The sequence below is a fragment of the Zingiber officinale genome, chromosome 6A (genome assembly GCF_018446385.1).
Source record: "Zingiber officinale cultivar Zhangliang chromosome 6A, Zo_v1.1, whole genome shotgun sequence".
NCBI lineage: Eukaryota > Viridiplantae > Streptophyta > Magnoliopsida > Zingiberales > Zingiberaceae > Zingiber > Zingiber officinale.
The window spans coordinates 15,492,684-15,504,131 of record NC_055997.1 but is presented as its reverse complement, the minus strand read 5'-3'; positions in this window follow the sequence as shown (position 1 = coordinate 15,504,131).

Sequence of the window (11,448 nt, the reverse complement as noted above, 5' to 3'; positions counted from 1 at the left end):
ACTATCATAAAAGCATAGTCGATCGGGAAATCTCGTGAAGTAACTCGGACGGGTCTTCATGGGAGGAATCGGAGGCTTTAAACTATTATGAGTAAAATCATGCGAGATTGATACAACACAATAATTTGTGGACCCGAATCACTCGGGATCACACGCCCGACCAAAATTCAAAGGCATCTGGATTTCTTTGTCACTCAGAATTACACTCCTGACCAGGATTCAAAATTCAGTGGGAATTCTTTCAAAATTATACTCCCGGTCAGAATTCATAGTCTTATAAGATTTTTATGATTTCCTTATATATTACTTCTCAGGATCAAACACTTGATCAGAAGTTACAATCATATGAAGTTCTTTATATATAATCATTCAAAATTATACTCCCGGTCAGAATTCATAGTCTTATGAGATTCTTATGATTTCCTTATATATTACTGCTCAGGATCAAGCACTTGATCAGAAGTTGCAATCATATGGAGTTCTTTATATATATAATCATTCAAAATTATACCCCTGGTCAGAATTCGTAGTCTTATGAGATTCTTATGATTTCCTTATATATTACTGCTTAGGATCACTACCCGATCAGAAGTTACAATCATATGGAGTTCTTTATATATAATCATTCAAAATTATACTCCCGGTCAGAATTCATAGTCTTATGAGATTCTTATGATTTCCTTATATATTACTGCTCAGGATCAAGCACTTGATCAGAAGTTGCAATCATATGGAGTTCTTTATATATATAATCATTCAAAATTATACTCCTCGTCAGAATTCGTAGTCTTATGAGATTCTTATGATTTCCTTATATATTACTGCTCAGGATCAAACACTTGATCAGAAGTTACAATCATATGGAGTTCTTTATATATAATCATTCAAAATTATACTTCCATTCAGAATTCATAGTCTTATGAGATTCGTATGATTTACTTATATATTACTACTTAGGATCACGTACCCGATCAGAAGTTGCAATCATATGGAGTTCTTTATCTAAAATCGCTCGAGGTTATACTCCCCACCGGAGTGCATAAATCCTAGGGAATTTTTCACATAAAGTTGCTCAGGATTATACGCCCTTTTGGAATACGGATGGAATCTTATATTTATATATATATATAGTCATGCCTGATTGAAGTTCAAGGAGTTTATGGAAAGTCTTATTGTTCAAAATCATATGATCAATTAAGATACCACAAATGGAGGAGTTTATCAAAACAGTACCTAACTTCGAGAAATCAGAAAGAATTCTTGAACAAGATAGTACTTATTCTCACGAACATCTCAAAGGAAGCAGTAGCAAGATAACAAAGGTCAGTAAAGCAGGTAAGTACAAATTTTTACAAAAATGCAAGTATTTAATTACAAGTCTTTTATGAATACATAATCATGCTTACTCAAAATTGCTTGTCAAGTTCTCAGGCAATTCCTGATTAAGTCTGCGACGGTTTATGAATAGAGAGGAGGGTTCTCAAGATAGATAACCACCTTCCCTTAATTGTTGAATAACCCATGTCATGGAATGATTTAAAGTCCCTATTATACGGCGGACATATTCATCATTAAACTTCGAAGACCTCGGATAGGCTAAATGCTTGTCCTCCCATCGATCTTCCTCATGCTCCTTATAACTCTGAAATTCGGCTTGTAGTTTAGTATTTTCATCTTTGAAAATGTCTCTTTCCAATTTAAGTTGTTCTAGTTCTTTTTGGAGTGAGGATATCTCTGCATCCTGAGCCTTTCTTTGTTCTTGCTCTTGTAGAAGAGCAAATTCTTTTGATGATAAATCTTGAACCTGCTCTGAAAAAAAAAATATTGTGAAGCCTCTCTACTTTCTCTAAGATAATATTTTTATGAGAAACATCTGAAATAGCTTTGTCCTTCAAAGTAGTTTCCACCAAGAGGCTGGAGTTTAACCGATCCACTTGTAACTCAAAGGTTTTCCTCTCAAGCTCTTTGTTTTCTAATAATTGGTGTCGATGCTGCAGTTCTTTCTTCAGAGCTTCCAATTGTTGATTCTGTAAGACTATTTTTTCTCGTAATTGGGGGCGATCATTGTGAGAAGGAGGAAGAATAACTTTCAAAGCTTCTATTTGGGCCCTTAATTTACTATTATCCCTTTCCATAGTAATGAGCAGCTGGTCTAAATGAAGACTTGAGGCAAGGAACTAAACAAAATAATAATGCGGTTAGAGGAAGTGATAAGAAGTTAATAACATATAATTAAAAACACTTACAACAATAGCTTGACGACTGTGACTCCTCGTCGTGCGACAAATCGAATCATGTGAGGGTTGGTGACGCCTCGTCGTGCGCCTCCAACATTTTCTTACCGTCGAAAAGCAAATCATAATCAAGGAAGTTCTGGAAAAAGTGTGCAGTTTACCAAGTGTAATAAAGAAAGATGGAAGAAGAATAAGAAAAAATAAAAACTCATATCTAGTCAGTCGGTTGACACCTCCTTCGACTAGACTTAGAGGGAAGGCAAGTGATATGGGTTAGGTTTTGTGGGTCTCCCGATGAGGAAAGAAAAGGAGGAAGGAAAAGCAAAAGAAATAGGCTAATATCGGTCGGGACATACCTTCAGGATGAAGGTAGGCTAATGTCGGTCGGGGCATACCTCGATAGGAGGTAAGCCTATATCGACCAAAATACGCCTCCCAGGAGGAAGATATATATACTTTAATGGGAGTAGGCTAATATCGGCCGGGACATACCTTTAGGATGAAGATAGGCTAATATCGGTCGGGACATACCTCGATAGGAGGTAAGCCTATATCGACCAAAATACGCCTCCCAGGAGGAAGATATATATACTTTAATGGAAATAGGCTAATATCGGCCGGGACATACCTTCAGGATGAAGATAGGCTAATATCGGTCGGGACATACCCCGATAGGAGGTAAGCCTATATCGACCGAAATACGTCTTCCAGGAGGAAGATATATATACTTTAAAGGGAGTATGCTAATATCGGTCGGGACATACCTTGAGGATGAAGGTAGGCTAATATCGGTCGGGACATACCCCGATAGAAGATAAGCCTATATCGACCAAAATACGCCTCCCAGGAGGAAGATATATATACTTTAAAGGGAGTAGGCTAATATCGGCCGGGACATACCTTCAGGATGAAGATAGGTTAATATCGGTCGGGACATACCCCGATAGGAAGTAAGCCTATATCGACCGAAATACGTCTCCCAGGAGGAAGATATATATACATTAAAGGGAGTAGGCTAATATCGGTCGGGACATACCTTCAGGATGAAAGTATGCTAATATTGGTTGGGACATACCCCGTAGGAGGTAAGCCTATATCGACCGAAATACGTCTCACAGGAGGAAGATATATATACTTTAAAGGGAGTAGGCTAATATCGGCCGGGACATACCTTGAGGATGAAGGTAGGCTAATATCGGTCAGGACATACCCCGATAGAAGGTAAGCCTATATCGACCAAAATACGCCTCCCAGGAGGAAGATATATATACTTTAAAGGGAGAAGGCTATTATCGGCCGGGACATACCTTCAGGATGAAGATAGGTTAATATCGGTCGGGACATACCCCGATAGGAGGTAAGCCTATATCGACCGAAATACGTCTCCCTGGAGGAAGATATATATATATACTTTAAAGGGAGTAGGCTAATATCGGTCGGGACATACCTTCAGGATGAAGGTAAGCTAATATTGGTCGGGACATACCCCGATAGGAGGTAAGCCTATATCGACCAAAATACGTCTCCCAGGAGGAAGATATATATACTTTAAAGGGAGTTGGCTAATACCGGTCGGGACATACCTTCAGGATGAAGGTAGGCTAATATCGGTCGGGGCATACCCCGATAGGAGGTAAGCCTATATCGACCGAAATACGCTTCCCAGGAGGAAGATATATATGCTGTAAAGGAGGTAGGCTAATATTGGCTGGGACATAACTTCAGGACGAAGGTAGGCTAATATCGGTCGGGGATATCCTTTCAAGGGGAGAGCCAGTACGGGCCGGTCGATCAATACCTTGGAAAGATACTGGATAAAATGCAGCTTATTAACATAAAAAGGGTGCAAATAGAAGCTGCATGAGAAAGGATCATAAATGAATATTTCAAAGAAGATAATTAATGAGGATATCTGTAAAATGTAAATGCATGACAGGTGTTATATATTTTGCCGGGAAATATGCTTCCAGATTATTTTGCAGGTACTAAACGACAAAGAAGGTACATCTGGGGTACAAAAAAGATTCCTTAAAAGTCATCTACCACAAGTACGTCGCTGACGTCATCTCATAACGAACTCTAACAAACCGGGGTCCACTTCATGAATACGGAGGTTATATGAAGTGGTATAAAAAGGGGAATCCTCTCCGTTGGCGAGGTAAGTTCACATTATTGTGCACATTCATAACCCTAATTTTTCCAGCTACTGTTCACCATCTTCTTCCTCCTTCTTCCACACCGAGAGAGATCACTGACTTGAGTGTCGGAGGGCCTAGCCAGGGATTCCCACCCCGGTCTTAGGTCACTTACGATAGTGTTGGTTGGTCTTTGGTACGCAGGAAAGCTTGGAAGCTTCGGATCAGAGTTTCTTCTCTTCCGAGTAGTCGTTCTTCTTCATCATCGGGTCTTCATACGAGGAAAATCTCCGGCGACTTTATTCTGTCCCGATCCGCTTTGGATTTCTCGGATCGGTATTCTGCAAACGTTATTCTCCATCGGCATGACATTATTCTTCATCAGTACGGTGGGTTTCTTTCTTCCAGATCTCCGTCTTGTCCAGCTTCTCAGACAGGATCAGTTAAAAAAGGAAAGTTTTAAAACTTTTAAACTTTCTTTTAAACCATGTGGCCTAATTCAAATAAGGAAAATTTTATAATTTTAAAATCTCTCTTTCAAAACTTATAAATATCTACAAAGAGAAGATTTTAAAAATTCAAAACACCCCTCATACTTTGAATTATGTGGTCGGCCCCTTCATATTGCTTGTGGTCGGCCCCCTTTGACAAAGTAGTGGTTGGCCCTTGGCTTAGTCGTCAAGCCTTGGGTCGGCCCCCTCTTAGACACCAAGATGGGCTTTTCATGGGTGGATATGAGGCATTAATGAGGCTACGACAATGACCTAGAGGAGAAATTGGTTTTGGCCTCCCGACAAGCTCGAGTATCCCATGTTCGCCCCGAACATACAATTCAAGTTCATTAATAATAACTCATTCCACTAGAGAGTTATTATTGCACTACCGCATCAATCCCAAATTACATTATGGGCTCCTTATCATGAGTGTGTTAATCTCCCTGTATTTAAGATATCGAATATCCATTAATTTAATGAGTTACTGACAACTCATTTAATTAACATCTAGCTCCGAGAGTAATACCACTCAACTTTATTGTCATATCAGACTAAATCAACCTGCAGGATTTAACATGGCAATCCTTATGAGCTCCTCTTGGGGACATTATCAACCTAGATTACTAGGACACAGTTTCCTTCTATAATAAACAACACACACTGTAGGTAATATCATTTCCCAACTTATCGGACTTTTTGATTTATCAAACTAAATCTCACCCATTGATAAATTAAAGAAATAAATATTAAATATATGTGTTTGTCATTATATTAGGATTAAGAGCACACACTTCCATAATAACCGAGGTCTTATTCTTTTATTTAGTCAGTATAAAAAGAAACTGCCTCAATGGTCCTACTCAATACACTCTTAGTATACTAGTGTAATTATATAGTCAAGATAAACTAATACCTAATTAGACTACGACTGTTCTAATGGTTTGTTCCTTTCCATCTTGATCGTGAGCTACTATTTATAATTTATAAGGAACTGATAACATGATCTTCTGTGTGTGACACCACACACCATGTTATCTACAATATAAATTAATTGAACAACTACACTTAGCATATAAATGTAGATATTTTTTACCAATGTGATTCTTTATTTTAAAATAAATGTTTACAAAAGCTAGGCTTTTAGTATGCACTCTAATAATTCTATGGGATGCTTTCTCTTGGAACCTCGATCCAAAGCGTGGGTCGACTCTTTGGAAACTTCAGGCAACTTTCACGGTCAGGAGGCGGTAGTTTGCTTCTCAGAGGCTGCTCGTTTCTTAGCTTCCTTGAATAGTTCGTACTCTTCAGCTGTCATGGTTACATTGATTTGACCAGAGTCCTCCATCTTCACATTCTAGAATAGGTAGATGTGTTCCCATAGACGGCGCCAAATTGATCCCATCCGGAAGCTGAGTCGAATAGAGGTTGGTCGCGCTGTCCTTGGTGTTGACGGAAAGTCATGGAGACGCCTTGTTGACCTGGTACCTATTGGAAAGGTTCCCATGGGTGAATGACGGGGGGTGATGACTAAGATAATGAGGCTAGGGCTCTGCACACACTCGGACAAGCCACCCTCCCGTTAGAGGCCCAAAATCAGGGAAAAAGTCCCCGGGACAGGCCCTCCGATGCTTAAGTCAAATACTTTTTCCCCAGAAGTACAGTGAACCAAAAGGATGAAAAGTAAAGGACGAATATGAAAGGATGAGTGAGCGTACCTGCATAAGGGAAAAAGCCTCCCTTTTTATATGGCAGTGGGTACTTCTGGAGTCTGACGAGTGTCAGGGAATATCGGGTGTCAGAATTTGTCTGGTGGTGAATGACACATGGCTTCTTCCTATCGGCCTAAGAAGGGATCGGTGGGCAATGAGCCCTAGACCATTAGCATATTCCCTAACATGTGATGATTATTCTCTGACAGGTTGTTACGATTCCCTGGCTTGATTGTCGTATAGTGCGTGCCCACCTAGGTCCGTTGACCCTAGACTAAGTCCTCGTACCTGCAAACCTTGACCTGTGGGCACAGAACTGCATTCCCTGGCCTATTTTTGTCACCTCTTAAATCCAGACATGTATGTACAGCCCTGCATTTGCCATTCGATAAATCTCGGTAAATCCAGACCTGTGCTTAAATCCAAAATTTGTATGTCCAGCCCTGCATTTGCCATTCGGTAAATCCCAGTAAATCCAGACCTGCACTTACTGCCCTGCCAATCGAGACCCTCACTTGTCATTTCTTAAGTCTCGTCCCATATGCACGACCCTGCTCCGTATTTTATCTTGTAAGTCCTGAACCGTACGTCCTACCTTCCGAGTTCCTACTTGCTGTTAGAGTGTATACTAAAAGTCTAGCTTTTGTAAACATTTATTTAGAAATAAAAGAATCACATTGGTCAAATGTCTACATTTTATTTGTTAAGTGTAGTTGTTCAATTAATTTATATTGTAGATAACATGGTGTGTGGTGTCACACATAGAAGATCATGTTATCAGTTCTTTATAAATTATAAACAATTACTCACGACTAAGATGGAAAGGAACAAACTATTGGAGTAGTCGTAGTGTAATTAGGTATTAGTTTATCTTGACTAATAAATTACACTAGTACACTCTAAGTGTATTGAGTAGGACCATTTTAGGTAAGTTCTTTTTATATTAACTTAATTAAAGAACTAGACCTTAGTTATTATGGAAGTGTGTGCTCTTAATCCTAATATAATAACAAGCACATATATTTAGTATTTATTTCTTTAACTTATCAAAGGATGAGATTTAGCTTGATAAATCAATAGGCCCGATACGTTGGGAAATAATATTACTTATAGTGTGTGTTGTTGATTATAGAAGGAAATTGTGTCCTATTAAATCTAGGTTGAGAATGTCCCCAAGAGGAGCTCATAAGGATTGTCATGTTAAACCCTGCAGGTGGACTTAGTCCGACATGACAATGAGATTGAGTGGTACTACTCTTGGACTTAGATATTAGTTAAGTGAGTTGTTAGTAACTTACTTAATTAGTGGATATTCGTTATCTTAAACACAGGAAGACTAACACACTCATAATAAGAAGGAGCCCATAATATAATTTGGGATTGGTGCGGTAGTACAATAATAACTCTCTAGTGGAATGAGTTATTATTGATGAACTTGAGTTGTGTGTTCGGGGCGAACACGGGATACTCAAGCTCATCGGAAGGCCAAAACCAATTTCTCCTCTAGGTCTCTGTCATAGCCTCATTAAAGCCTCAAGTCCATCCATATAAAGCCCTTCTTGGTGTCTAAGAAGAGGGTCGGCCCAAGGCTTGGTGACAAAGCAAAGGTCGGCCACCATCTTCTCTTAAGGGGGTCGGCCACAAACTTTGTAAAGGAGTCGGCCACAATAATTCAAAGATGAGGGGGTGTTTTGAATTTTTAAAATCTTCTCTTTGTAGATATCTACAAGTTTTAAAAGAGAGTTTTAAAATATAAAAACTTTCCTTATTTGAATTATGTCGCATGGTTTAATAGAAAGTTTAAAAGTTTTAAAACTTTTCTTTTTTAACCATCCTCATGGTTTTAGAAAAAAAGGAAGAGAAGTTTTAAATTTTAAATCTTTTAATTTTGAAACCATGGTTAAAAAAGGAAATTTTAGAAGAGAAGTTTTAAATTTTAAAACATGGTTTTAATTTTTTAAAACTTTCCTTTTTTAACATCCACTTTATGAAAGAGAGCTTGTAAAATTTTATAAGAGGATTTCTTCTTATAAAATTATTTTCTTCTCTACTTGATGATGTGGTCGGCCACCCTTGCTTGGTGCCCAAGCAAGGGGTCGGCCAATCAAAGTTTAAATCAAATCATGATTGATGATTGATTCAATCAAGAGGAAAGAAAAGGAAAAATTAAAAGAGAAAAGGAAAAACAAGAGGAAGATTTTAATATTTGTAAAAAGTCTTTCCTTATTTGCCTTGGGCAAGTAATATAAATGAAGGGGAGAGGAGGTCTCATGATATAACAATTCTTATTCTCTTGGTGGAGACTCTTCTTGTGGTCGGCCCTCTCCTCTCTTCCTTTCCCTTTGCTCTCTTGTTCCCTAAAGGTGGTGGTGGTCGAAACATAGAGAAGGAGAAGAAGGCTATTGGGTGTTGTTCATCTTAGAGGATCGTCAACCACACGACGTCCAAGGCGAGGCGAGGAATATAGTAGAAGATCTCGAGGTCATTAGCATACAAAGAGAAGGTATAACTAGTAATTTTCTTCCACATCATGCTAGTTATTTTTCTTTGTATGAATTCCAAACACAAGAGGCATTAGATTCTAGTTTTTCGGATTTGTTTCGAAGTTGTGTTTTTTTTGTTTTTCGAATTTGTGATTCGATTGTTCTTTTTGGTTAAACCTAGAGTTATATAAGGAAATTAAATATTAGATTTCCTTAAAAGGCTTTGTCTGGGAAGTGGTGGTTGCTCCCATATCCAAGAAGGCCTAGTGTCTCGCCATGTTTAACTTGGAAGTCAATTTTGAAAATTAATATTTAATTGAATTTATAACATAGGTGGATTTGGATCAATAGTGTTAAGTTTTGCTTGCGATCCAAGTCTAAACCATTAAGAACAGATAAGTTAAATTTGGAATCAATAATGTTAAGTTCCGTTTGTGATTCCTAATTTAATTTCTAAAGAACACAATAGGTAATTTAGGAAAGGTTCGACACTTGTACAAAATTTTTATACAGTGGAACCGGTACGATCTTCCTAGGACTAACCAACAATTGGTATCGGAGCTAGGGTTTGCCTCTGTGTGTTTTGGTTTTCAAAATTAATTATGCACATGTCATACATAATTTAGGCAGGATAATAGTAGGATGTGCTAACTTTTTGGTTGCAGACTCCAACTATTATGACATTTAGATATTATGTGTGATTGGACCCTTGGACATGTCAAGGGCATTATTTTGTGTGTGCATGATTGTATTTAACTAATATAGCAGGAGCTATATTAGCCCTAGGTTTTTAGAATTTTATTTTTTCGATCTAGATTACATGTACATTCCTTTATGGAATATAGGATCGATATATGTAAAATTCTATTTTTGTCGCGGATCGTATCTTTGCGAGACGTGGTGCTATTGGAGGACCAGAGGCACAGCAGAATAAGAACCAAGATAGATGCGACAACTCAACCCGATGGCGGTGGCTAATGATGGCAGCAGCTAGGGTTGGAGCATACTGAAGACAGTGATGGAAAAGGTCATAATAGTTGAAAAATTAATTTTCAAAGTTATTGCGTTTATTTACTGTGATGTATATGTGCATGTGATGTATGCTAGCATAGGTTAAAATTCCTTACCTTAAATAACTAAGTGATAGAGGAATTTTAAATAAATTCCACGGACTCCATTACTGGTTTATAAGTGATGTAATAAGCTTGCGTATTGGCTCTGAGTGTCTCCCTCCATAACGGATGGGTTTGTTGCGGATCACTAGATCAAACTTCCTTTATGGATGGTTATAGGAAATTATTTAGTAGCGTGTGATCTTCTCCAACTAAAGGGGCACAATCCTATTTAATGGACTAAGTATCAAGTAATGGTATACACTTAGACGCATTCAATAGTATCCTCCCCAACGGAGTCACTACTATTATTTTATGTGACCAAAGGAAAACCAACTATTAATTTTATTTGTCATAAAATTAGGATGACAAGATAATAAAATTAATGGGTTACACCCTCCTCTTACAAATGTTGAATTTGTATACGTCCACAATAACGTGGCATACAATATTCACGATGTTTTGAGGTGTTGGTAAATTTAAATAGTATTGTTTGAGGAATCAATATTATTCTAAATTTAGAGTCCTGACCAAAATTTATTTTGTAATTCTTAGAATGACTTTCAACCCACTGGCCATTATTCTGAAAGAGAATAGACTTACTGGTCCCAACTATATAGATTAGAAAAGAAACCTGGATATTGTCATTACTGCTGAAAGCTATAAGTTTGTACTGTCAGAGGTATGCCCAGATACACCTAATAGTGGCTCTACCCCAGAGGAGATTGAGTATCATAAGAAATGGGTAAAAGCAGATGAGATGGCGCGGTGTTACATTTTGGCTTCAATATCAAATGTATTGCAACATCAGCATCAAGATTTACCAACTACTTATGATATAATGAACAATCTCAAAAAATTCTTTGGGCACCAGAGTCGAACTGCTAGGCATGAAGTAATGAGAAAGTTAATGACAGCCACCATGTCTGAGGGGACACCCGTAAGGGATCATATCCTCAAAATGATGGCTTATCTGAATGAAATACAAGTCCTTGGAGGAGAAATCGATGGGGAAACCCAGGTCGATATAATTCTCCAAACGCTACCCAGAAGTTTTGAGCAGTTTCGCCTGAACTATAACATGAATAAAAGGGAGTATACGTTGGCGGAACTTCTGACATAACTACAGGCAGAAGAAGGTATATTTCGACACAGTTCTCAGATTCACTATGCTGAAAATGGTTCTACTTCTAAGTCGAAAGACAAGAAGAAGAAGAAACAGGTCTTTTCAACAAAGAAGGTGAATAAACCTCAGGGTACATGACAAAAAGCTTGAATGAA